Raw genomic sequence first — 27732 nt, forward strand, 5'->3', positions numbered from 1 at the left:
AATTGTAAAGGAAGGGCAAAAACTCCCCCTGGAAAAAAAAAAAAAAAAAAAAAAAACCCTTCCTACCACTTGGGAAATGTTCACAAATCACACCTAATTAAACACAAAAGTCCAGTCCATGAAATTGGAGCACAGAAAGCCATTAAAGTTCACGTCTAGAAAGGTTTTGCAAGTCATTAAAACACTTCAAATTGCTGTAAAGCACAGAGGGCCAAATGGAGCTGTTTCCTTTTCCCTCCCTTTCATGATACATCAATGCTTTGCCATTTTGGAACAAACCGCTGTTTCAACTCCCATTTGAAAAAGCCGAAAGGGATCTCTGGATTTGTGGAAAATGTCCACAAAACCAGAGGCTTTTCTATTTTTCATAGATAAAAGCCTCGCATGCACCTGGATGCCACAAAACAAGCCAAGAGAGTTATCAGGTGGGGGCTGCATTCAGACTTCAGCACATCCATCCCAGCAGCAGCTCTAAAGAGTTCTAATGTTGTTCTTTTTGGAAGGAGGCTCAGGCTCAATGAGACCAATTTTGTCCCAGTTCCCCCATTTTTTTTTTTGACAAGAGTCTCATGAGATCCTCTTGGTTTTCTACAAATAATACAGCTGGACTCTGCAGCTTGTTTAAAGGATGAATAGTATGCATCTTGGCAGAGAGGCAATCAGTGAGGTTGTCTTTGACAGCAGAAAAAGTGTGAAAACAAGGCAAAGAAACGAGACCATTGTCAGAGCAACCATCGGTCCGCATGCTGCTTTTATGCCAAGCTGTCAATCACGACAGACGGGCGTAATAAGAGGGAATTTGAATAATAAAACATAAGTCATGAGCTGGCGATTTCCCTGTCATCAGCTGTTTGCTTGTGATCCACCACGCACGGAGAGACTTCACTGCATCCATATGAAGATTTTTATTCGGTTCTCAATCATGACTAAATCTGTAGTCACAAATGGATTCCTCTAAACTAGGCTGCTGACAACAGAAAAGTTCTTACGTTGCTTTTTCTAAAATCATCTATCAATAAATAAATACATAAAATCCCACGTTGGCCAATTTGTTTTCACATGGGCCTGCCATAAACAAGATATCTGAAATAACCATCCTGGGACAGCAATTGGCCATGTCACAAGATAATAAGATGCATGCACAACTGCTGCTCCTTCTTTTATCCTCAAAAAGTCGCTGAATATTATTCATGTCTGCATCCATCTTTTTTCTATAGCGCTTATTCTAACGTGGACCATGAAACCATTCTTTGACATACTGTTTAAGGATGTTTAAATGTGATGATCTTCAGTGTTGGGTAAGTTACTTCCAAAATGTGAAATGTTTCATATTCTTCATTATTTGCTTTTGAAAGTAATACGTTTCTTTACAATATTAGTGTTGAGTTACAATAACAGTCTGTATCGAGTGATAAGTTCAGTTAAAGTTTAAGTTACTTTTTAGTTACGTCAGGGAATAATCGATGTAATCACTATTTCAACATTTTAAAAGGAGATTGCAAAGTTTGCAGTCATAGCTGGTAAAGTTAACTCAAAATGAGGATCTTTAACTGCTTTGTGTATAGCTGGTGGCATAATGTTAAATTTTTCAACGCTCTAGTGGGCGGTCAGTCTTTGATTAATATTTCTATCAATAAGGGGATGTATATTTTTTTAAATATAAATATTGGAACAGATATTTGGTGCAGTAAACAAATAATCCCAAAGAGTACACCGTTGATAAAATAATCAACATACAATCGAACCTCATTTCAACGTACCCCGTTTACGTTTTCACCCCTATAACGTTCGCATTTCAAAGTCCCGATTTGATGTAATTCATTTTCCATCGATTTTGCTTACAACCGACACCTTTATAATGTAAAATTCATAATAACAACCAGCTTTTTCATGACAAAATATTTAAAAAGGCCTTCGTTACAGCAACCTGTGGGAAGCTAACTGTCGCCGAAACCTTCCTTACAAGCAAAATGTACAGCGTGGGATTCCCCTCCATTGATTAGCAACACTACTGATCGACATTGCTGTGTTTCCTGCCGTAACTCACGGAGGCATGGCGCGGTCCTGAGCACATGGTCTGAAAACACGGCAAACGGAAGCAAATCTCGCTGGTTGTGGAGGCTGAAATTGCCCCTCGCTTTCGAAAAGGACGTCGGCGGCATTGGCAGTTGCCTATGGCCGGTAACATTTGCTGACTGAATAAAACATTCGGAAGAGATTCTCTGGACTTTGCACACGTCTATGATGCGTGACTTATATGGGTGAGTAAGATAGCAATGGCCATTGGCTCCATTATGACCTCATGGACTGCTTTCTCCGATACTTTTAATGATCAATTTCCTCTCGTGGTTCCAAGACTGTATCACATTAGTGATTAGTCATATTAGAAAATGACAATGAATAACTCGTTATATTACTTCCTTACTACCTTAATGTGATCTAACAAGTTACCTAGGCGGTAAACCTGAGTCACCAATAATTAGCCCTATGAGGTACATTCGTGTACATTCTACAGGACAGAATTGGACTCGCACTCTCGCACTATTTGTAACAGCGTAGGGACTGCACAATCAGGTTGAAAACCGTCAAGTGACATTCTAATATGGTACCCCGGTTTTCCCTTGGCACCAGTATGAGAGTTCAACTGACTTTACCTATTTGAATCTGCAACTGCCTGATTGGCCCTTTGTGTCTGATTAAGAAATCACATCCCTGAGTACCTTCTAGAAAAAAAAAAGGAAAAAAAAAATCGAAGAGGCACAAGGATGATTATGGTACTCTCCAAAGTGCAAATGTTGAGCTCATGCATGTTTAGCGCCACAAAACAGCATGACAGGCGCTAATGACAGCACTGCAAGAGACAGAAGTGATTTTTTTTTTTTAAACACGCTCTCTGGTGAAGGCATAAGAGGAAAAACAGATGCTGTCTCCCTTTTTCCCTCTGCTCATCCCACAAGAGAGTCCCATGCGAGCTCCCTGATCCTAGTTTGTGTCTGACAGAGGGGACCCGAGCTCTGTTCATCTCGCATGGCAACCCTCCTCCTACTGTATCCCCCGCACCGCCGCCTCCTGCCTCGCCGGCGCTCCGCTGCCGGGAGGAAACGGTGGTGAGGAGGACGGGGGGAGGGGGGGCAGAGGGGGGCTACATCAAGGAGAGACTCTCCCAGTGGGTTCCCGTCAGTTCCAGGCCATTGCACTTTGCTCGCTGGGATTTTGTAAAGACACACACCCAGGTGTGCGCACACACACATATCCATGCACAAAGCAAACGACTATTAATGGCGAAGATAATGTGCTATGTTGTTTTTGTTTGGGCTTTTTTTTCCTATTCTGCCTTCTGGTCCCATGCTTCAAAGCAGTCTTGGAATGTCTTATTTCAGAGTTCCTTGTGACTTTAGAGCGAGGGCAAAAATCTCAGAGAGTTTGTTCAAGTGGCTAAAATGAGTTGATCATGTAAATTGCAGATGCAGTCACATGCTTGATGTGGCCAGTGGCGACGTGCAGCCAAAATGCATGACACACTTCCACGGTCTTTGGGGACAAGCTGAGAGCGACAAGCTGCCCTTGTGCATTCCCGCTCTACAGATGTTGCCTTGGAGAGAGGCTGACTGGCTGGCTGCTGTGACAGCTGGACAGCTGTTCCTATAGACGTAGGCACAGAAGCATGGTGTGGAAATATGAAGGAGGGGTGGGGGGGGGGGCGCTAATGCTGTATGTCTGGTTTATGTGTGTGAAGTTCCCAGGACGTGCAAAGCTGTCACTTTCACCACCGGTGCATGAGCCTGAATGAGGAAATGAAAGGATCGAGAAAACGTGCAGATGGGTGCACAGCAGACTCCAAAAACACGATTTCAAGAGGATCCAAAAACAGGAATAGATTTTTAAAGCGACTTGTTATTTATCAATCCAAAAATGAACACTAAGCAGGCTACTTGGCAGCAGCTGAAACATTTAATTCACTCCATGACGTCTATTTGAAATCTTGTGACTATTTAGCATCGTAAACAACTTTAATACAAACTTCACAGAAAATTTCCTGAAAGAAGGCAAAATCTTTAACTAGCAGTGACTTCCTGAAATGAAAGGCATCTTAAATTGAGGTTATGTTGAAACTCTATATATACATTTCTCTCCATACAGTTCTCGAAATGAAAATGTTTGAAACCAGTCGGCGGCATTAAAAGCTGTGAGCTACAGCTCCCAACAGTACAGCTCATGAACTAAACAGCTTGGCTGACGCCAGTTGGTTCTGCCGGAACGCACACTTTTTCCCAAGCAGGCTGGGCCATTCATTATGCCACTAAAGGTCAGCAATTTGTTCAAGTCAATAAAAATGTTCATAAAACTGAAAGAGCTCACAAGGGGGACGCTTTCGTAGCCTGTGCTCGCCCATCAAATAGCGAATACGTGAACATGGATATGTGAGCGGTCGGCTTTTGCAGAGATCAAAGGTTGGAAAGCAGCAGTGATCTGGAGCGATATACTATATCGCCGTGCCCCGCAGTAATCCCGGTCAAACTCCACCAACTGCTCGCAAATGTGGGTTTAAACACTTGCTGACAAACATGCATCTACGGAAACCTCATCTAAAATGGAGTTGAAAGTGAACTGACCAGATTAGACCACTCTTAAATACGCTACATGTAAAGTGCTATTGGGCCATTTTTAATGGGACTCAGCCGTCTTATCATTCGAAAAATATGAACATGTTATTAGCGAAGAAAAAAAAAAGTGAGGACTGTTGATGCAAGTCAGGAAGTGGATATGGGGTGGTTTATTGCTAAGCAACCAGTCATTATCCTCCAGAGTGGAGCGAGGTGACCGGCCATCCATCTAACTCCGGTGGCTCGTCTAGCTTCTGTGTGCACACCACCCCTCATCCCCCCACAACCCCCCTCGCTCACTCGATGCAACCGCATCCACATTGCTCGCTCTCTGCCTTCCCCACTCTCTCGCCCTCTCTGTTGTCTCCCCGTCCGAATACAAACAGAGATAAAGAACGCCGCAATCGCTCTTGACACACAAATGGGTTAACACAATAAAGCCGGCTTTGCCTGGCTCACTCAGGGGGAGAAAGCAATTCCAGCGGCAGGCAGGAGGTAATAAAACAGGGCTAGGAGTGTGCGCGTGCGTGTGTGCGCAATACATGTCCTCATGTCAATGTTCCTATGTTTTTATATGTGAGTGGAAGCAGGCACCCAAGATCTTTGGCCTCGGGGTTCAATATCGTCTGGCTTTGCAACCTTTCCTTGACACAAATAACAGGGTGGGAGAAAACGATGGAAGTTCTAGGTTCCTCCATCAGTTAGATTAAGGAAACTGGAGCTTAATACCAACGATACAGCTGACTTGCACCAGCCCTATTCAGATATGTAAATGTGTTTCCTGCGGGGGTCAGCTGCTGTCTCTTTTAAACTGTATCCCGCTAGCTTGGAATTCTCCACGTTGACCGATTATGGGTTTTACCCTGGGCCTTCTGTCCCCGCTGCCAAGAAATGATAAAAATCTCCAGAGTTTTATTACATCGTGCAGCCTTCCCTCTCAACTTTGGGGAGAAAATTGTGAAGCGGCTTGTGCAATTACACACCAGACCAGACAACGTTGTTTTCGGCACTCGGTGAAAATTTCATTACTTTACAGCGAGCGCCTTATAATCGGGTAATGGCCTCTTTTTGTCACGGACACAAACGGTCTGTGGGAGGTGTGACAGCGAATAAGTGTTACGCATTTGAAACAGCATAATATGCAACCAGCCGGCGACAGCGCAGACGCTGGTCAGCATAATGTGCACTGTTGTATTTGGTGATATGGAGCAAGTGACGGGAGAAACTCCAAGTCGATAGCTAATTCCTGGACTGACTGCGGTATAATCAAAGGCATTGAACTTTGATGCATTCATGCAGCTGATGTATCTTCCTCCAGGCCATTATGGACAGAAGACATAGGTCAGACATTGCCTCGTCTTTTGTATGCCAATACAGAGACAGACTTGGACAAACCCCACAAATCGGACATGGCAGCCATTTGTTTATGTCAGACTCCCTCTCTTGCTGTTCCTCCAATCCGGTAATCAACCTGCATGGATGTAAATTGGTGGCTTTTGTCAATGGGGACTACATTACGAAAGCAAGGAGAGAAAATATCTTATCTGTCTGATGTATTTCCTGCTTCTGCAGAAAGATACAAAGCCTGAGGGGGGGGAAGAGCCGGCCAAAATGCGGAGAGATGGAGATTAGGATGATGTGCGGTTCCTTGTTCCATTAAAGTTTGATCTTCCTCAATAGCTGAGGAGAATCAGATATCTCCCATTCAAGATTAAAGTACGGCAGCATAGAGGGGGGAGATTAATCAGAGGCCTGCATGAGATGTAAAAAAAAAAAAAAAACACCCTTGCTTCTGGCATGGAAAACAGTGGCAATAAAGAGTTCGCCAGATAATGTGAAACACAGAGAGGCACAATGGTGAATCAAACAGCATGTACGGGCCTCCACAAAACCCATCAAAGTGTAGCCTCGACTGAGATACAGTAGCTGGAAAGCAACAGCGGGGGGGCCCATCTGATAGCGGCCAAGACTGTCATTGCGGTATAGTGGTTGGGGTTGAAGAGGGCACGAGAGGACTTTCCCATGTTGCTCACTGTCGCCAGACTCCTTGTGGCCTCGCCTCCTCTCGCTGAGATCAATGATGCCGGGGTGATTTCACAGCAGCCTGCACTGTCACCCAGAACAAATCAATGTGAGCATGAGGAAAGCAGGAGAGGCATTGTTTTTAAGGAGAGCAAATTCACAGTTGGGGAGCGTGTCAGATTTGTTTTTATCCTTCAGCGAGGAACACTTTGGAAGGAGCACGCCTGCCCTTGCCTCTCTCACTGGGATCGAGAGCTAAGATGCGCAGCTATCAGGCATGCAGGAAAGTATATCATTGCTCCTTTAGGAATCAATGAGGTGGTACCCTCAAAGGTACGGCGTTCACAGCCTTCTTTTGCAGAGTTTTGGCACAAAAAAGAGCAGTTACTTTGGAGTCGAATAATCAGCCCTATGGGGTACATTGGACCATGAAGGACACACATGGCCTTGTGCTGTACTTATTAACCGCGTATGAAAAGCACATGAGCTGTTTTAGACAATAAAAATGCATCAGCTCACCTTAACCTTTCCGTGTTAAAGGCTACACATTAACCTAGATGTCTGATGGGACGTGACTTTCATTCAGCCTGACAGAATGAGAGGACAGGGGTGGAGGTGAGAAGGGTGGGGAGAGGTCAGGGGCTCGGCCGTGTGTGTCATGAGCGACACTTGTGCAAACGTGCAGATGGACAACGGTCATCTTAGCAGATCACAAGAAAAGTGGTTGCCCTATGGGCCATCTTCAAAGCAGCGCACAAAGCAAAGTCAGTCGAGAGAGGCTTCAGCTCACTCGTGATCATGAACAGGTTAAGCAGTACAGAAAGGATGGATGAATTGGATAGGATGTCATATTTTTCTTTCATTACAACTACATTGTCATCATCTGCTTTGTTTTCTGATTGGTTTCGAGAACACTGGTTCAGAGTGGAGGGCGGTAAATGTGTGAAATAATCCACAAAACGTAACCATGCGTGGCATTACAGAATCGACAGGCATTTTGCCTCTTTGAGGATGAATGCCATTTTTACAAACGAAACACAGTTACCTCTCATTTCCAATACATCACCTCCAAACCTCTTCACTGCCGTATAGCAGTTCACAATCAATATTTACTTCATATCATGACATCAACATCGGAACTTGAAATAAAATGTATCCCTCTCACCAGAGATGTTGAGGCAGATGCAGTTAATTTGCTCTGCCCGCCGTTGTAAGCTAGACGTAACACTCATACACGCTGCTCTGATAGCACCCCAAAAATCCTTTTACAGGTTGAAACAAGCAACCCAGAAATTGTGTTGGCTCACCTAGACTCATAAAGTCCAGTTTTTCTTGAATAGTCTTTTTTTAAATCATGTCAGACATCCTCATCGTCTGTAAATCATCTTTGGTGTGCCTATTTACCTCAATCAATTAGAGAAGTAAACGTAGCAGACTCTTGAACAGAAGGACGGAAAAATGTCCCTTTCTAAATCATACCCACTTAGTTAAAAAAAAATTTAAAAAAGCATGAATATGTGTGTTCCACACCAGCAAGCTGAATTGTGAAGGCCCTTGGAAGATTACATTTGCTTTGTACAACACAGAAGCCGGAATTTGCACACATACACAAAAAAAATTAAATAAATCTACATAACTTGCACACGTCTGCATGCAGGATAGCCAACAAACACATGCTATGAATAAAGACAGAAAAACTTCTTGGTAAAATGCAGGGAAGTTCTACACCACTGTCAACACATCTTTTCGATACAGCTTTCCTATTGGCTGACAAAAGCTACATATCCAAGTGGAATGGCAAACCCTCCGATTATCACAATAGAACTAATACGAATATGCTTCACGAGGCTCGGAGCAGCCTTGAACCACCATTTGACCCCGACATCGCGGAAACGCCAACAGATGGGGCAGAAAATACGAAGCACTCGTCTGACACGCTCGGTGCAGCCGCAGTGAGAGCGCAGGGTCAAGCATCCGGCGCTAAAATAGATATAGTTGTGGAGGTATTGCTGCTAACTATACAACAAGGCAGCAATGTCATGTCAGGCTGTCTCTGCCCCTGCAGCTGAGCAGAGAAGACCTTCACACACACTCACACCCACACAAACACAAGCATCCATGTAATGTCACATTCCATTTTCTCTGCGCACGGCCTCATTCACAATGACTGGTTGAAGGGTGTGTTCGTCCCACCGCAGCGATGATTAGCGGGTAATGCTTTTGTTGTATGCCTTTTCATGTCTCTATATATTGCGGCGAGCGCAATAATCAGGACAGTGGAGGTGATATTAAATCATGTAGCAGTGTAAAGCAAAAGAAAGACAGGATGTGTCTCTTTTGTTTGCCTGCGCGTGAAACTTTTCAGGAAATTAAACACTTTGATCAAGAGTCTAATGAGCAGCTTAGAGAGGAAATGTGGCTTCAAGTGTCTGCTGATGTTGCCAGGTTTAAAGATATATTTCTGCCTGTCTGGTTCAAAGGCATAGTATGTTTTTCATGATGCCTGACATCGAATGAACGTATGGACAACAGATCTGTCCCCTAAATGTTATTAATCAGCGTAAAATGTCCACGCACACACTCAAACTGTGACTATTTTAGTCATTCTAATTGCTAAAATGAGATTGGCTGCCTCCGGGTAGGTGTTGAGACAATCAAACCATGCAAGGATTAAAGAAGAGATTAATACACAGAGCAGGAAATTAAACTTCAGCAACTTAAACGATATTCAAGACCGCTGCTCTCTTTTCACTGCAGGCAGCTGCATTAATAAGCGCCGAATATGTTAAGGCGCCCAAACTATCAATCAATCAAACTGATGTGTAATTTAAGAAAAGGCCTTTTTTTTTTTTGCATTAATTTGGTTGGTGTATTGCTCAAATATTCTGAATGGCTGAATGAGTAGCAGATGTGATTTCAGTTTTTACTTGTTTTCATTGACGCATTGTTAAGGAGCTGTGGGGCAAATTACAGAGATGGCATACTGATGGTACATTTAATATGTATTCACAAGTCCCCATTTACTGTAGGGATGAAATGGTACGAGCCCAGATGAAGCGCGGTTTTTGTACTCGGGCGAAAAATTCATGCAGTTGCTGGTTTCCCGAAATAATCTTAGTGATTGATTTACTTTGTGTACCTTTGTAATTAGCAAACAAAGTGCATGTGTTTAATACAGTAAACATTTAACTTTCCCTGACGTAGCTCTGTTATGTGGACCCACACATGACACACGACAGTGCGAGCTGTTGACGTACTGAACGACATCACAGCCGGTCCACGGAGTCCAGAAGGCTGTTAGCCCACAAGCTAGCAGGCGATTAGCATCGCTTATCGCGACGTGACGACTATGAGCGATATATTCCATCCATCAAAAGGAGGATAAAGAGGATGTATTTGTGTGGTTCTAACATATAGGCATATGCTAGACGTACAAATGTATTTAGACGGTTGAAAGTTTAGCAGGCTGTGTTTTCACCGCATTTGGCAGACATGCCCACTGCACCTGAGAGCTGGGAGAACATTTTCATTTTTCACCATTTTGAAGCCTGATTTCATACAGGTGGAGATTTTTTTTCATTGAAGGCTTGTTAACAACACTCTTTCCTGTAGTATGTCAAATTTAGAAGACATTTTTTATTTTCACTTGACAGGGACTTTAATTGTCAGACAGAGTCTAATGCAGAGTGGGATGCTGGCTCAATTTGTTTTTAAGTGTTATTACAATTTTGTTGTGTTTTACGCTTGTATGACTGTTTAGAAAAGTTGTAATGCCCGTCTCCTCTAAATGCTCCAAATATTATAATACCACAGTTAATTTCTTTTGAACACGATTGACAATGAACAAATGTTACTTGTTAGTACCTGTTACATTGCCTCTACAGTTAACAAAGGCTCTCTGATGGAAACTGTTTGAACCTGGAACCTGAACCTGAATTGAAGAAAATAATTGATTTTCAATTAGAACAAAAAAGATGATCCGAATTCCTGGAATGGATTGTGTTTAACCTCAGGAGTTCTACTGAATTTCTTAAGATTGAACAACAGGAAACAAGACAAGCAAAACGAGACACGAGTTGAAAACTAAAGTCTGCAGTATGACATTTGAAGGTCTAAAGTGAGAGGAAAATAACAAAAGCCTTCAAAAGCAAGTGAGTGAATAAAGAGGCAAAAAAGAGAGAGAGAAAGAAACTCCAGAAAGGTAATTCAGTGACCTAGATATTAAAGCTTCTCTGTCACGCTGTTTCTCGGTGCCTCGTCCAACCATCACATTGAGTTAAGACAAGCATTATGCCGGGAAGACTATTTGTTTAGGTGAGGAGCAGCCGCAGAGCTAATATGAGCACAATTTGCTCAGCAGGTCAGAGGCGCAGAGTGGAGGAAGTAAATGAGGCAGTTGTGCCCCCTCGGGTGCAGCCCCCTGCCTCATACATCACTGGATGTTTTATTCAATACAGCCAGGAAGGCTCCGTGGCAGGTGCCCTGGCTGGGGTGCAGGTTGGGAGGGGTGGGGGAGTTGGCCATATTACATTCAGAAAGCAACATGTCGACAGGGGAGAGACAGACTGGCTCCAGACAGGGGGAAACATTACTGTATATTCCAAGGATAATGCTAAAACATCGTATGCGTGCAGACGTTTTTGCTGCACAGTCAGCGGAAATCATATCACGAACCTTCATATCTGCACTGGACACTTTATTACCCTGGCTCGAACCGATAATGCAGGGGTCTTCTTTCAGTCTTTTATATTATATGATAGCTACTTTGACAAAAGGCACATACAGGAGATTTTTTTGTGTTTTGGTACTGCTATGCGGTAACGCCGATGTATGGAATGCAAATAATTTGACTCCCAAGTAACGGCACTTTTTCAGGACTGCACCCAACTTCATTATTAGTGACACACCGGCTGTGCAGTTAAACACCACCCCATATAACAACCTAATAAGATTTCATAAGAGTAGATGGAGATACGTGGGCCTAATAAAGTGTGTAATAAGGTGTGCGTCTGCGCGCATAGGAAGATCAAAGTTCACGGGAGCTGAAAGTGTCTGACTTATTCCTGTTGAAATGACAAGAAAAAAAAGTACATTCAAGACCATCAGCCAGTGGTCGCGTTAAAGGCTGTGTGCGCGTGTGTTTGGCTGCTTGTGTCTGCCTGCAGAGGGCACGCGCACATGCTCCCCATCATCCTTCCGAGTGAAAAGTTTTACAGTTGGACGCTCACATCTCGGGTGAATTTTACGAGACCTGCAGTAAAAAAAATCCTGCCATAATATGCAGGAAGACTATAAAAGCGCAGTGGATTGTCATTAACACTCCGGGGTGAAGAAGCACTAATTGCAGCAGACATTTACAGCGAAAGGTTCGCACGTTTGGATCAGAGCCCGCAGGAGGAGCGGTACCGGCCGCGGAGCCGTTCAATCACACTTCAAAGTGGCTCCTGGAGCCTTTCGAACATGTCCGTTTTACGATTATGACACTTGTGTTTTATTATTGTGGCTCACACACATGCCAACAATGGTCTTCCGTGCACGCGGGACATCATTAAGCAAGCCCACAGCTTTTACGAACATTGACTATCTCGTTAGCAACTCAAAGACAGAGCGCAAGATTCTGACAAGCGCGTTCAATGTTGAAAGGGGGAGCCCTTAAGACATGACTTTTGAATAATATATAGATATATTTACCATAAATCGTTCCGTAGTGCAGACTAGAGCTCCATGCAGATTTAGAACATTGACCGAGCAAAAGCTGTGTGCTCCCCAATTAGAAATGCTTCATTTTGCTCCGATCCGGCAGCGCTGATGTCAAACGAAGATGAAGTTTATCCTCTTCTTCGTCCTCCACCCGTAGCGATTTAAATCCCACACTTGACAAGCTTTTTGAAATTTTCTCGGACCGACTGCCAAATTCTGAGCGGAGGGCAAACGGTGCAGAAAGATACAGGTCCTCGGAGAAACGATTGCGCACCGCAAAGTGCGCTTCAAGCGGTCGACGTTTCTCCTCCGGAGCGAGGTGAAAGGTCCTGGGGTTGCTTTTAATTTCACTCGCTGTTATCTCCAAAAGACGAGGCTGTTAGTGGAAAGATTGGGTGCTTGATTTATGCGCTACGAGGTATTCCACAATTCCAAGAGAGAGAGAGAGAGAGAGAGAGAGAGAGAGAGAGAGAGAGAGAGGGGAAAAAAAGATCCCAGTTGTTACGCATTGGTTTAAAGTGGTGTAAAAATGACAATTTAAAGGTGAGAATAAAATCGAGGCAATCCTGTGCGAATGGCGCATTGACAGAAATCAAAACTGAGACCGAAAAGGGGGAATCTTCAGGGGCTGGTGAGGAAAGGAAAAAGAAATCCCGGCGATCCGGCTCCGCTCGGTCACTTTCTCCCCTCGAAGATGTTTTTGCCTCCACATCCACAATGTGGATCTCCGGCTGCACTTACGCACTGACCTCACCCGGTGTTGCTCTCTTTGGTGCATGAACCAATAAAGGGAGAGGAGGGGGGGAGCAAAAAATAAAACAAAAACAAAAAAAAAGGTTGAATTTGGATGAAAGGGCTGGCAGCTCCGGGATGCGGCGATCCTGCCCTGGTGCCGAGCTGCTGAGACTGACAATAACCCGGAACGCTGCAGCCCGTCAGACTGTACAGACCGCCCACCGACCAATCAGCGAAGCCGGCCAACACAAACATTCCCACGGCTCCGCCAATCAACGATAATTGACGGGTGTTACCATAGAGATGCATGGCGTCTGAACGTCTGCATCCACGTTGTTTACCGGCGTAAAAAAGAGAGGAAAAAAGACACGTCTAATATTAATTGTCTTGGCAGAATGCAAATTGAGATCTTTAATCACCGTTTTATCCTCCGCAGCACTTCATTCATCTTTCGGCAGCATACTTAAAGGTTAACTCTGACATGCCTTATTGGAGAGAACTCAAGTCTGACAATAATACTGAGAAATAAAAGGACTGCTATGCCACCACAACCATACAAATCAATGTAATAGGACTAAAACTAAAACGAATAGACCGGCCTTTTTTCACATAGTGGATTAGGTTGCGTTAAAAGTCACATTTAACTCATACAGAACAGTATTTTTTTATTTTTTTGTACACAGAGGATAGGGATGTGATGTAAACCATCACATTAAATGAGGTCCAATATAAGAGCTGCACAATCGGCCAATACAGATATAAAAATTCCAAATTAATCGGCACTGTTACAGAAGTATTCATTTACCAATGTTTATTTTGGTGTTTGCAGTGGTGTAAAAGTGCATTTCATATACTGCTCACCGCCAAAGCTTTTATGGGCCAAAAGCAGAATTAGAGCTGGGGCCCTTCTCCCTACATGTTTATACTGCATGTTTAGTGTGTTTCAGAAAATCCTCATGCATTTGCGAGCAGCTGCATAGTTTTGGGCCAGCTCTGCTGAATGCTGTTTATGGGGCATTAGAAGCATGCGTTTTCTTTCTATAAAGGAATTAATCACTGATATGCCACCATTATTATCAATATAAGTAGGCTATAGCCTTTGAAAAAGAACTAGCGTAAACAAGTCCCTAGTAGGGTGGTCAAAATTGCACTTATTGTAAGTAAGAGTACTCATTCATTTGCTAACGTGTTAAGTAAAAGTTGAAAGAAGAGTATCTGTCGAGTAGGCTCAGATTAATTTATTTAATGTATGAACATCAGTGGACAGAAATATAAAATCGTAATCTGCAAATTCAAATGTTGCCCAACAATAAACACTAATTTCGAATATATATATTTTAAGGAACATTAACGAAAGTTAAGACAGCAACAAAAATTGTCAAACTAAATTTCTTTGTTTACATGCGTGAACTAGCATATAGGGTCACCAGGCGAGGGAGCATTAATTATGTAATTATAATTATTATATATACAGGAAATTGGTTGTATGGAACTTCAGCAAGTGGATTCCCTCACATTTATCAACAATGCGTGTATCTGCTCCATTATTCAAAAGACAATGTGAGTTCTGCCAACATGCAGCTTTGTGGTGCGCTTTTTCTTCCTGTTCGTTTTGAATGTGAACTTTCTAAATAGAGCGCTAACAGGGTTGAACAAACTGCAATTTACATTCACGTGATGTGGTTGAGCTTCGGGTTTTATTCCACAGAGCAAAGTTTTTGCAAATGCAGACCGAGACAGCCTATTACGTGTTTCTCAACTTTCAAGTGGAGTTCTTGTAGGGTGAAATGCTGACATTTTTAGGCAGACACAGATGACAGCTCATTCCATAGCTAATCTTTTTTCTTAGTCTATCCATCCATCCGTTTTCTATATCACTTATCCACACTCGGATTGCGTGTGAGCTGGGAATATTTTGAAAGGTATATATGGATCACTGCCAGCTTCCACATAAATGAGTCACTCACAAATTAAGGCGTGGTCATGTGACCGCCAAGTTCAGTTTGATTAGTGAAATGGAGTCATGTAACAAGTCTCTTAGATTGCGCAAGTAATAATAAATACTTGAAGATAAAAATATAAGTAGGGGGAGTGATGTTATTAAGTGAAATTGAGTAAAAGTTGTAATTCTTCTCAACAAAAAATGCTCAAGCAAACGTAAAAAGTTTAATTGCATTAAAACAACTCTGACAATGTATCCAAAAGTTTACTTCAGACTGAATACAGCAAAATTATTTCTACTCAGCTCTGATTAGAGAGTGCAAAATAATGTACTTTTTTTTTTAAATCCGAAAATGCACTAATGGTTCAAAACAATACAATGCACATTTATGAACTAAATTCCATCCTATTTTGCGCACTTCTTGCGCAACTATACTGTACTTCAATTTGCAAAATCCCATCACGCACACTTCTGTCCGGCTTGAGTCAGCAAAACACATATTTTTGGAAAGAAAAAATGTCATAAGCAGCCTTGAGTGTTTTTCATCTTCATTCTTCTTCTTCTTGCCAACACTGCACTGGGCCACAGACACCCAAAGGGGGGAGGACAAGCAATCACACATCATGGACTCATAATAAGCTGACGCTGGGAAGTGGGTGATGCAGCACTCAGCTTATGCCAGCGCTGATAAGAGCCTGAAAGTATTACCTCGGTCTGGCAGCCTGCTCCAAGAAATCCATTGTGAGCCAGGTCATCAATTCTGCCCTATTTGATTGCTCCCCAATGCCCGCTATAGATGCATGTCACCAGGCTGGCCACACTGCCTTTTAAATTCGCTTTATGAATTGCACTTTCATGCAACAGCATCATTGTTACACATGTTGCACCTGGCCTGGGATTTTATGAGAAAAGTAAAACGTGAAAGGCAGAAACATTTCTCGACAATAGAGTGCCTAAGTCCATCCAGTATTAGCTTCAATCCCGTCTCCCTCCTTATTGCTGCTGAGCACACAACAAAGCCTGCGGATTTCAGTCCTATTACATATAGCATAAGGCTTTACCGTAAATCAAACACATGAACAATCAATAGAAAACAAGCCAATCAAGGGCAGGCGCCACGGCGAGCCAGGCATGAAGGCAAACAAGTCATTTGATTAGCTGATAAGCAGATGACTCAACAAACATTCAAGGCATGTGTACTCTGGTTTGATTAGTGCACGCCCAATACACAGAAGATTGGACACAAATACATTGTGAAAACACTCAGCTGTTCCAATCCCCCAAGGCGGCATGAGGGCACATAAAAACAATGAATTATTTATGGGGGAGACGAGCGAAACATCACAGTAGATAATTTACTGTGGGCTATATTAAATGGAGCTTTCAAAATAATATATCTGAGCACGTGCATTTCCCAGATATCATTGCTAGTGACACGCTGCAGAGCAAGCAGATTGGATGCGAAATTGTATTTGATAGCAATGAGCTCTTCACTAAAACAGCAACATGAGAGTAATGCCAACACTAATTGGGCCTCCTTCGTTCTTGTGATCAACGCATTGCTGCTTTGTCGCTGTTAAGGTATAAAAATAAAAGAACTTCCAATCAAGGCAAGATTGGGCACGCCTTTAAAAAGAGAGCTCACTATAAATCCATTCAATAAATCCACTCTAGCCTCTGTTTGAACAGTGCATCTCATAACTAAAGCCCTTTTTAGGCCCCGCCCAATGCTAACATTAGCGTCTGGCTTGGAGCTGACAGCCTTGTGTTGTTAAAATGTGTTCCTGAAAGTGAACTCACTTTAAATGAGCAAACTTTCCCACACACGGCAAAGTAACAGGGGGAGGAAAAAAATCAATGGCAACAGAGGCATGGAAAAAAGAGATAGCATTGATTTATCTACCATTGATTGTCCAGGATCGCTGCATTGTGCCCCGCGAGCGAAGTGCGTGCCGTCTGCCAAGGGATGGGGATGAATCTGTAAAGGTGTCAAGTGGTTAGAGGACGCACGGGTTATAGGCTGAGCTCAGGGCACACATGGGTGGCAGGCAAGGAGGAGTCGTCTGGAGTGGGAGCAAGGGCAAGGGGAGATCAGGAAGAATAAGGCTCCATGAGACGGAATATGCGCAAGAGTGACAACACCTCTATGCAGGGTTCCATCTTCATGGCGTTTCTTAAATTGTCTTCAAAAAAAGCAAGTACAATCTTTCTACACTTAGAGAACAAATGAATCAGAAACAAACCAACGAAACATTTCTGGAAAAAAAGCCACCCTTGTGAGGATAAGAATGAAGGTATGATCTCTTTTGTAGAACTTGTAAGCTATCACATCACATTAGAGAGGGGAAAGAAAACATCCACAGAAATTTGCCCCCATGTATTGTTCTGACAACAGGTTAATGGTGTGACCCCCGGCGACACTCTCAGATGCACAAAAGTCCACAACAACAATAACAAGAAAATTCCCGGATATGTACAGTAAGTGCTGGCATTTGTTTTGAATAACTAAAGATTGCTCGGTTAAGAAACAGTCCACATATTTGCTTGATAATCATAATCAAGGGACAAGGCCTGCAGAGTTGCACCGTCAGGAAAAAGTCTTCCTTCAAAGGCACAAATGGAAAAGAAATGTGGTTGGCTTGTCTGTAAATTTAATCTAGTGTCTGAAGAAGCAATTTGCAATACACGTGCTAGAAAAATTCAAAGAGGAAGGGAGAGCGTTTCATTTCAACACAACAAAATGAATGAATCTCCTAAACACAAAGCATTGCGACGACTATGTATTGGAGAAATAAGAAATAGCAGTGCTAAGTCAAGGTGAATATTTTGTTGCCTGTGAAAGAAACATTTCAAAGTTTCAAAAAAAAACACCTTGAGAATAAAAGCACAGAGCTTGTGCCACTTGCTGACCGGCCCTTTTTCTAGTTGTTTAAGACGAAGGCATTTGGACCAAACAAGCTCCTGACTTATTTCGAGAACACTTTTCAAAACAAGTTAAAAAGTGCTGTGCAATCCACAATACAACATAAAAAACAATTTGACAAAGGATAAAACATGCATGCCTGAACAAAGCTGAAAAATCAGCAACTAACTAAAAGCAAGGTGATAAACGTACGCCTTTAGAAAAGGCTACATTAAAAAGAAGACAATGACCTAGACTAAGTTTCAATCAAGCCTCCTCAAAGCCTCAAAGATGTTTTTAAGAGGCGTGGAGGTTGTTGACATGATTGAAGGGGGGGGTTGATTTCAATGAATTCAGTTTTGGAGTCATTCAGTTGCAAAAAAGTTTTATGACATGCATTCCATGTCTCAGATCGACAAGTTAATATCTGGGCGCTATCTAGATTGTACTGCTTCAGAGGCGTGAAGTTTGCTTTCATCTGCATAGCAGTCAATATCATGTCAGAAAAAAATCTCTCCAAGGGGAAGAGTTTAGATGACGAGTAAGCAGGGACTTTAAATGGAACCCTGGGGGATCCCAATAAGAGGAGTGCAAGTGGGGAGGAGGCCACACCGAGCCTGATGCAGAAAAGGTTGTTTTGACAGATCAAATGCGTCAGTGCCTTTTGCAAATGTTGGCTGTCGGGTTTTGCGGCTTCAACTACTGTCGATTTATGGAATATTAGGTAATGTCAAAGTTCTGAAACAATATGTATTATCTGTACCTCATCCGTATTAAGCACAAGATAGCACAAAATTATTGGTGATTGGTATCGACTGAAAAAGTAGTGGGAAATTACGACTAAATGACGTTAGGTGGCTCAATGCTGGCGTCAAATATTTAACAGAATTTTGAAAGGTTGATGGCCAAATGTGTAAAAATAAAATAAACACTACACTAAATAAGAGCCTTATTTGAAATGTTCTAAGTTCTGTGTCATTTGAGTTTATTCAGTGTGAAGTGAGAGGCGGGGTTGCCTGAAAGAAGAGTAAGCATGCAGAAAATTCTTCTGTTGCAAGCTTGACAAGATGCGTATATTTTGCAATATTTTATGTCTGGCTTGGCGAATAGATGTGTCTCCGGTCCGTAGACTTCCTACTGACAGCCAGATGTTGATAGGAGGGGAAGCCAGGACAGGGATCAAGGGGCCAAAGCAGCCATGCAGGCCTGGTTGAAGAAACACTCTTTCACTTAGATAAACTGAAGTCTTTACGACATCCTTCGACCTCTTGTGTGTGCCTGTTAGAAATCACATCTTAACGGACACCAGTGAGGATTTGTGCTGCAATCCTGCTTTGGTCCAAGACATCCTCTTACCTTAAACACAGATCGGTTGGTTGCCAAATAGTGTTGCCACACCAGCATGAATGATTGCTACCGAAAGTAACGTTTCCTGGCAGGGTTCGAAAAGACAGCAGTTCTGGGAAACATCGTAGCCATGGTTGCCATTGTCAGAATAATAAGTGAAAACAAGTATCAGTAGTGGTTTCGGTTTCAGTGGTATTTTTTATTTTATTTTTTTGCCAAAATAAATAAATAAATACAAGAGGAAAGTTAAAGCGCGAATATTAGTTTTCAGCTTGTTTGGGTTGAAAATGAAGACTAAATTGTTAAGTGGAGTTTAAAACGAGGCTCAATTGAAAGGTTCTTTTTTTTTTTTTTTTTTTTTTTTTTAGATTGATTTATATTTGCAGCTCCAAATAAAGAGCGCTGCCAAAAGTCACAGTGATTTACTGTATGCCATCCCCCATTGGCTCGTACTTTATTGCTCTGTATTGACATCATTTAATGAAATTGATTATTTTACTTTTGGAATATGGGTTTGCGTCGACAAGGGTTTAGAGGCATTTGTCTACAGGTTCTTAAAACTACTTTGAAATAAATGTAAGGCTGGGCCGAGGATGGTTATCCTCTTTTGACAACCCTGCAAATTGTGTTGATTGCTTTGCAACCTTGTTTTCATTCAAGGTACACAATGGGGCTGTCTGTCTGAGTTCCCCCCCCCCCCCCCCCCCCCCCCATCCCCTCCACACCATCTTGTTTAATCTTCAAAAGCATCTGGTTTCCTGTATGACCAGTCAGAGATGAGATGTCTTCACGATACACCGCCCGCAGCCTCAACAGTCTCTCGCAGGAAGCCGTGAGCAAACATGCATGCGCTCCAGTCACAGTTGAGGCTGTGTATTAGCCGTTGTGTTTGAAGTGTGTTCTTATGGGAAGTTGCTACAATTGCTGTTCACAAGAAATACAATTATAGCAAAAATGTTATTAGCGATGGCCACTCTGATGATTAAAAAAAAATTCAGAACAATAACAATGAGTTACGGGCATAACGAGTTAGTAATCAGGGTTTTTCCATCACTTTTAGCAGCTGTGCCTTTTCTCAAACAAATGGCCATTTGCAGTTTTGCACTTCAATGTGTTTGTTCTAGGTGCAATTTTGATTCACAAACCGCGATGCGAAAGCGCTTATTTCGAACTTTGCATCGCAGAATTTTATTACAGTATAGTGAAAAGGATATTGTTGAACAGTTGTAAATAACTAAAACATATCCTGCTAATGATGTTTTTTTTTAAATAATAGCCCCTTATAGACAAAAATGGAAAATATAATGATAAAATCGCTACAAAACCCTATGCACACCTTAATGTTTATTTTAATTATGTAACATGTCAGTGGTGGTTTCCAATTCAATTAAAACTGTCAGACTGGCCTGACAGAAGTACATTAGTACCTAAATTGATCTTTGAGAAAAAATGTCCTTGGGGCAGATGCTGAACCCACAGTTGCAGTAGGTGAATGTGGTAATAGTGTAAAGCGCGTTGAGTACCCGAGGTATAAAAGTGCTACATAAGTGACAGCTATTTACCATTTAGATACGCTGGCCTCCACTCATCTGCGAAACACCTGGACTAACCTGCCTTTGCACTAATTTATGCCCCCATCTGAACCTGATTTCCGCCTGTCACAAAAATAGAGCCCTGAGTGTTATCTAAACACAACATTGGAAATAAGTCATGCTACCAACATAGTAGCCGTAGCTAACATCGGCTTGTTTGCGGTGCATGTTGCGTACATTGCACATCTCATGCATGTTCACTTGTGAGGGGCATGGATTAGGGCAGGGATTAGTCAAGCAAATCTACATTCAAATCTTACCGGCAGTTGTAAAACTGCAAAGTCCACTTTAACCCTTTCATGCACCATGTAACCTGATAACATGATGAGCTGTCCACTGTCGTGACGGCTGTCCATGGAAGGGTTACATTTTCACAGTACTGTGGGCTAATAGAGACATTCCTGAGTTTGGGGGTTCAAATCCGGGCTCCAGCCTTGCCATGGGGATTTGGGATGTTTTTCCCGTGCTTGTGTGTGTGTGTGTGTGTGGTGGTGGGGGGGGGCGGTGTTCCTGGGTAATCAGTCTTGCTTCCACATTCCCAAAACATAAGTGATGTGATAGGTCAAATGAGGACTAAATTGTGCATAGGTGTGAATGCAAGTGCAGATAGTTGTCTGAACGGTCCACCGTTGGCCCGTGACCAGTCCAGGGTGTACGTTGCTCAAAGTCTGCTAAGATCTGCTGAAGCGCTTCGTCATTATTAAATAATGGATATTGTTGTCCTGACAGTATTGTTAACATACTATTACAATGAAATCGTTAAATTCAAAGCAGTTTAGAACGCAGGTGATTATTACGTACATCCTTGTAAAAAAGTAATATTATACAGTGCAGTAGTGCAGGTTTTTAATACACCAAAATAAATACCCTTGGCACCAGCTTTGCTACTTTATAAAATACCTCACTTCAGAAATTATTTGTACCCTGACAAGATTATTTCCAGAATTTAAATGAAAACCAGATACCTCAGACAAAGCCTACAGCTGACCGGAGATGAAATGTGGTTTATCTCACCTTGTCAGGTCATATGTCTCTATTAGAAGGAAGCAGAATCGTGCCAAAGCGTAGGGAGGTCATACACAGTGTCACAGCACTCACACCTGGGACTGTTAAATCTCATTGTTGCGCCTGCTCCTTGTAAAAAAAAAAAAAAAAAAAAAATTGTTCTATATGGTAAGGGAAGTTATATTTCAGAAACTGGAAGGGGGTTTAAATGCGGGTTCCCTCATCTAGCAATCACAACTCAACAGAAATGACACTACTCTCAAGTCCACACATACAAGCTTGCACACGCGCATGCACACACGCGGCAGCTGGTTGAGGCAGGTCTGCCAAGAACACAAACGCTGCTCCTGTTATTTGAGAGCTTCTCATGATGGCAAGTCATCTTGGAACTGGTGTGTGTGACAGGTGAAGGTCCTCTGACTTCACCCAGGGTAGACTCTACACTGATCTGATCGAGTGCATCGAAATCGCTTGATATTTTGCCTATGATGCAAAATCGGTGATCGACTGTCATGTCATAATTTGCATGCTCTATCAATAATGTCATTGACTGCTTCCACAAAACAAGACATAGGGGCGTAAGTCCCGTGAACTTCCTGCCGCGCACATTCAGCCAATCACAGATGCAACCAGCAGGCAGGCATGTTTGAACTAACACGGAAAGAGCTCTGATGTTGACACAGGAAGATACGAGATATTCTGTGCTCATACCAAACGTAAAGTGAGCTATTCTCGCAATGCGATTACATATCGGGCCCGATTTTTGTTCCTGGCACAAGTCACAGTGAAATTCTGCACATAAATGGAATTTTGTTTCTTTTGGTATTTTACTAGCCTTGGCGATAACAGAATTGGGTGTAACGGGGGCATTCACACCTTTGTGCGCCATTGCGGGATGAAAGGTAGTGTTTTCCCGGACAACCCTTGCCGCATCCCTAATTTGCATCAAAATCTGAGCAGAACGGAGACACGCCGCGCTTGAAACAGAAATTAGACTAGCTGGAGCTCGTGCATGACATTGTAAACTGTACTACCTCCCCTTTCGGATGATGTAGTCGGCCATGTGTCGGAAGTGTAAAATTGAGACCGCCTTGTACCTCTAGAGATCGTGTATCCGACCCGTGTGTGATGCATAAAGTACTCGGCCTTTGTGGCATGAACAAAAAAATAGTTTTTAACAATTTAACATCGTATTTTATAGTGAAACAATTGAAATTCCAGTTTTAGCTTCAAATGAAGTTTGAATTGTTAATCGTAAACTGTAAAAGAAAACGAATAAGTGCATATCTTGTCGTACAGATAAAGGTGCTCATCCCACCATCTGATGTAATATGCAACGAAAGGTGAAGAAGTCGCTGCCAAACTTGCCAGTAATGAATCGAAGCACAGAGTAGAAAACAGTCCTGTGGTTTTAGTGTGGAGACCGAGACATGTCTGTGGATAATGTCGCCATAATCCAAAATTTATCCAAAAAAAAAAAAAAAAAGACTGCTCTGACCTCCCATTTCCTACACGACTGTTGCTTTAGTTGACTTGTGGGTGTATCAACAAGTGTTTTAAATGTTGTTAATTTGAAAAGGCACAATTTTGACACACCTCTTTTGTATTGTAGTAGAGTGTGAATTTGTACTAATGTTGCTACCAGTGAGGGCAGACAATATAGACTTAAGAAAATGTCGTCCAATGATTTCTACATGCGTAGGCGGGTGAAGGACACAATTGGCTCGATGAAATGTGTTACAACACAAACGATTTGGAGGAGAAGCTGTGTTAGTGTTGAAACAACACAGGAAAAAGAACTTGTGAAAAGCTTAGTGCTTATTCATGAGTGGTAATGTCCAGTCAATAAAACGTGTTCAGAAAAAAAGTTTGAAGCACTCCAAGGTCAACTTTTCTTGAAAGCTTTCATTGAAATCATTCCCACTCTGGGAGCATATTTGATTTTGTTAAATTCCTAAAGTGATGTTGGAGACTGTCCAATGTCACAGCGCACATTAATTTGAACTTTTAAGCATTAATTTCATTTCAAAATGCTTTCACTGCAAAATAATGTGACGTTTTCAACTGGTTTGACATTCAGATTACAAGTCTGACAATGAAGTTGGCAGGAGGAAAGTAACCACTAACACTTTAACAGGCTCTAACAAGCTGCAGAAAAGGTATGCATTCTGTAATTTCTCAAGCTTCTTAATAGAAACTGTGGAGCAGCTGCTTTAAGTTTTTTTCATGTTTAGGCGGTTTTACAAGGTGGCAAGGGGTGGCAGCTGCTACTGCCACCAAATGCCTTGCCACCCCAGCTGTTATCCCGACTGTTGCCAATAAATATGTCAATAGTATCCATCCATCCATCAATCCATCCATTTTCCGATCCACTTATCCTCACAAGGGCCACGGGGGGCGCTAGAGCCTATCCCAGCTGTCTTCGGCCAGATGCAATCATCAAAAGAGCCACATATGGCTCGCGAGCCATACATTTCCAACCCCTGCTTTATAGTAAGCATGAGACTTGGTTTAAGTTTTACTGTTTTGGTGCTTTGTACTGTCTTTGTTCCTACTGTATTAGTTTTTGTTTGTTTGTTTTTGTATGACTTTTTTGCTGCATGTACACAACTGTGTGTACACGGTGTGCTATAAATACAGTTGAGTTAAGTAAATTGGCTTCTTTGTGAACATATCTCATAAATTTAGAGGGTGTGATTCACTGTGACTTAATGTAGATTGTCAAATATCTAATAAAAACGTACTTTTTTTATTGTAATTGATGAGAATTGTTTTTGTATAGCCTACAAGGACCGGTTTAGTGCTCAATATTAAATTGTTATTTATGTCACATGCATAAAACCTGCCAGAGAAAGCAGAAAATGAAACCTTAACTTGAAGTGTGTGTGTGTGTGTGTGTGTGTGTGTGTGTGTGTGTGTGTGTGTGTGTGTGTGTGTGTATTGGGGGTTGGCGGGGGTCCCCAACCCCATTCCCCTTCCCGAACTGAGACTTCTGCAACCCCTTTGCTACCCATGTTTCCCCTTTCTAGAGCCGCCCCTGCATTTCTCAGACTCCAGTGGACAGAGGGTCATCCTCTAGTGCTCAGCTCGGCCCAATTTTGCACGTGATAGAGCTCTATCAGTTCTGACAGCACCCTAGAGCCGACTGGGATTTGAGAACTCCCTCCTTTCACCCCCAAAACACACACGCACGCTCTTCTGCTGTCTTTCTCTAAAACGCACGATGGACAGGGATGAAAGGCGGAACAAAAGCTGTCAAAGCAAAGAAAGGAACAGGTTTGACGATATCTGTCAAGATGCTTAAGGACAATAGGATACTTTGTCTCTGGTTTCATTATTTGCTCTCGTTTAATTGGAGACAGACAGCTAATCACAGACAGCAACCTCTCCACAAGTCAAGCATCGTCGTCTCCTGGAGGCAATCACCATGAACACACTGTCTCATTGAGTTCTCGGTCTGCAAACTCAAGTCTCTACAAATTGCCTTTGAAGCAAGTGAACATTGAGCAGAGATGACTGCACGGTAAATATACCATTAGTCGAAAGACTTTAGCAATTACATAACCGGTGATGAAAAAGACAATAATATGTGATTTGGATGTACAGTACATGTAGAGGGCCGGTTTCAAGCAAGTTTTCCAAATCTTATTGGCAAGGAAGCTTTTACTCCTCTACTAACGCTAATGCTAATCATCCAGTCAGCTTCCAAAATGTTTTTGCCGACCATTCCAAATAGCTTTCGTTGATTCATTTCCAGATGGATTTGAGAAACAAACCATCTGCCATGTCAGATTAGCGAACTGGCCAAATGGCTATGAATCCGTTGCTTTTGCACTTTCAAAACTTTGCTGACCATCTTTATTTCATGACAGACAACCAGTTCGTGTAATGCCTTGATCTAATACAGTACCTTGTTCTTACTAGAGCACAAACCGCTGTGCTGTTTGCAGACACTGATGCTCTCCACAATGTGGTTGGATTAAAAAAAACATGACGGCCCATTATTAATTTTTTTTTTTTTTACACCCTACAATGTGCTGTTCTAGTGAATGATTGTCATGATATTCATATAATATTCTGTTTCAAATGTGATCTAAACTTAATCAGGATTTTATTTGTATATATCCTTATGCAAGGGTGACACTGTGGTTGGCTGCGTAGCATATCCACCTCACAGTGCAGAGGTCCCGGGTTCCATGCTGGGTTCTGGCCTGCGTGGTTTTACTCCGGTTTCCTCCCACATTCCAAAAACATGCATGGCAGGTTAATGGGACACTCGAAATTGTCCCTAGGTGTGATTGTGAGTGGGAATGGTTGGTTGTCTGTGCACCCTGCGAATGGCTGGCAACCACTTCAGGGTGTACTCTGCCTACTCAACAACTTTTTTTGCACCACGGACTCGTTTCATGGAAAGACTGTATTTTGACAGAGCTGCAGGAAAACAAAAAAAAATCTCAGTTGTCTGTGTGTTATTGGATATAATGCTGTGGCAGACAATTGTAGTCCAGCGATGGCGAGTTGAAATCCCTCAGTAAATTGGTCGATTTGAAGACCATAAACACGTGATTATGTATGAGTGATTTCAAGCTTTAAATGCAGATATAGAAGACTAAAATAGACAAATCGGTTCCAATCCAGCATGCAAACGAGGGACGGGTGGATCTGCAAGAATTTTAGACATTTCAAGCGCATGTTGGAGCGTTCACGACGTGCAATGATGTCGCAATGCGTCCCCGAGCGCAAATTCTCCCCCCTTCGTACACACACACACACACACACACACACACACACACACACACACACACACACACACCACATGGACGATTAAGCCCTGCTGCCAACAAACATATGAATAGATAAAAAAATAAATAAAAATACAGTGCTTCATGATCTTTCACTTCTATATTCTGCTTTGACCTGAAGTTAAAAAGTTCACAATTTAAAGTTTATGTTGACTTGCAGGTGTGTTGTTTTCTGATGACAAGCAGCCAGGCCATTCATAATCTTGCCTCATTCTTATCAGAGCTCCCACTGCTATTTGGATGAACTTATGTACTCCACAATGTGGCTGGACAGAAAAACATGCATTGACGCATACGCCATGATTTCTTTTGTTTGGTTTTTGCCCAGTTTTGCTCACTTAAACCTTAATGGAGACGTAGACTCTACCGAGTGCTGTTATATGAATCCAAATGTTCTTTCGTCTGTCTACTTTTAGTTAAAATTTGCATCCAAAGGTGAAGGTGAAGCTGCATTATAATAACACCTTGACCCCAATATCGCAGTGTGCACACTCCCTTCACTTCTTCCAACTGTTCTGTCTCACAGTTTCCACCTGACTCATTTCTGTCTTTCTCTACAATTGCTTCTAACCTTTGACTCCATGCACCACTCTTAATCCCTTTTTTGATTCAAGGAATGATGTAGGCTGAATTATTCAGTATTCATATTTCCATCTTCATCATCCCTCCACACTCAACTCTGACCTAAAAAAAAAAAAATGCTGCCTTTCTTTCTTTTCACGCGATGAATTACTACCCTATCTTCTGTGAGACCTTGCCAATCTATTAATCTAACTTGCCATTTACTGTCTTTTTTCTGCAGCTCTGTTAAAGGTTGGCTGCCTCTCCTCTCTCTCAATCTGTCACTCAGTCTTTGTGTGCAAATCCCACATTTTACACCCCCAGACTGAAATATTCAATTTGGATGCCATTTGTTTCACAGTTGGCAACGGGGCACATACGCACTGTCCTTTGTATAAACTGGGGCTCTCATCACCAAATACAATCACCCTTCACCCTGACTAGAGTTAACTTTGCCCTGTAATGAAACTGCATTTGGTTTTCACATCCATGGTACTGACTAGTTCTACAATGAAATCCG

General features: G+C 42.3%; 1 protein-coding gene across 3 annotated transcripts in view; it reads right to left on the minus strand.

Annotated features, from left to right (window-relative positions):
- Positions 1-27732, minus strand: part of fam222aa (family with sequence similarity 222 member Aa) — an 80661-nt gene that overhangs the window by 41709 nt on the left and 11220 nt on the right. The window contains exon 1 of one of the 3 annotated variants that reach the window (XM_019862706.1): positions 21859-22044. The exons of 1 other annotated variant lie outside the window; for it this stretch is intronic. The gene's annotated coding sequence lies outside the window, so the exon portion shown is untranslated. Of the gene's footprint in view, positions 1-12317; positions 12775-21858; positions 22045-27732 lie in introns of those variants that run through there. One more of the 3 variants, XM_019862702.1, reaches the window with a different exon arrangement.

The sequence above is a fragment of the Hippocampus comes genome, unplaced genomic scaffold, assembly GCF_001891065.2.
Source record: "Hippocampus comes isolate QL1 unplaced genomic scaffold, H_comes_QL1_v1.1 scaffold147, whole genome shotgun sequence".
Lineage (NCBI taxonomy): Eukaryota > Metazoa > Chordata > Actinopteri > Syngnathiformes > Syngnathidae > Hippocampus > Hippocampus comes.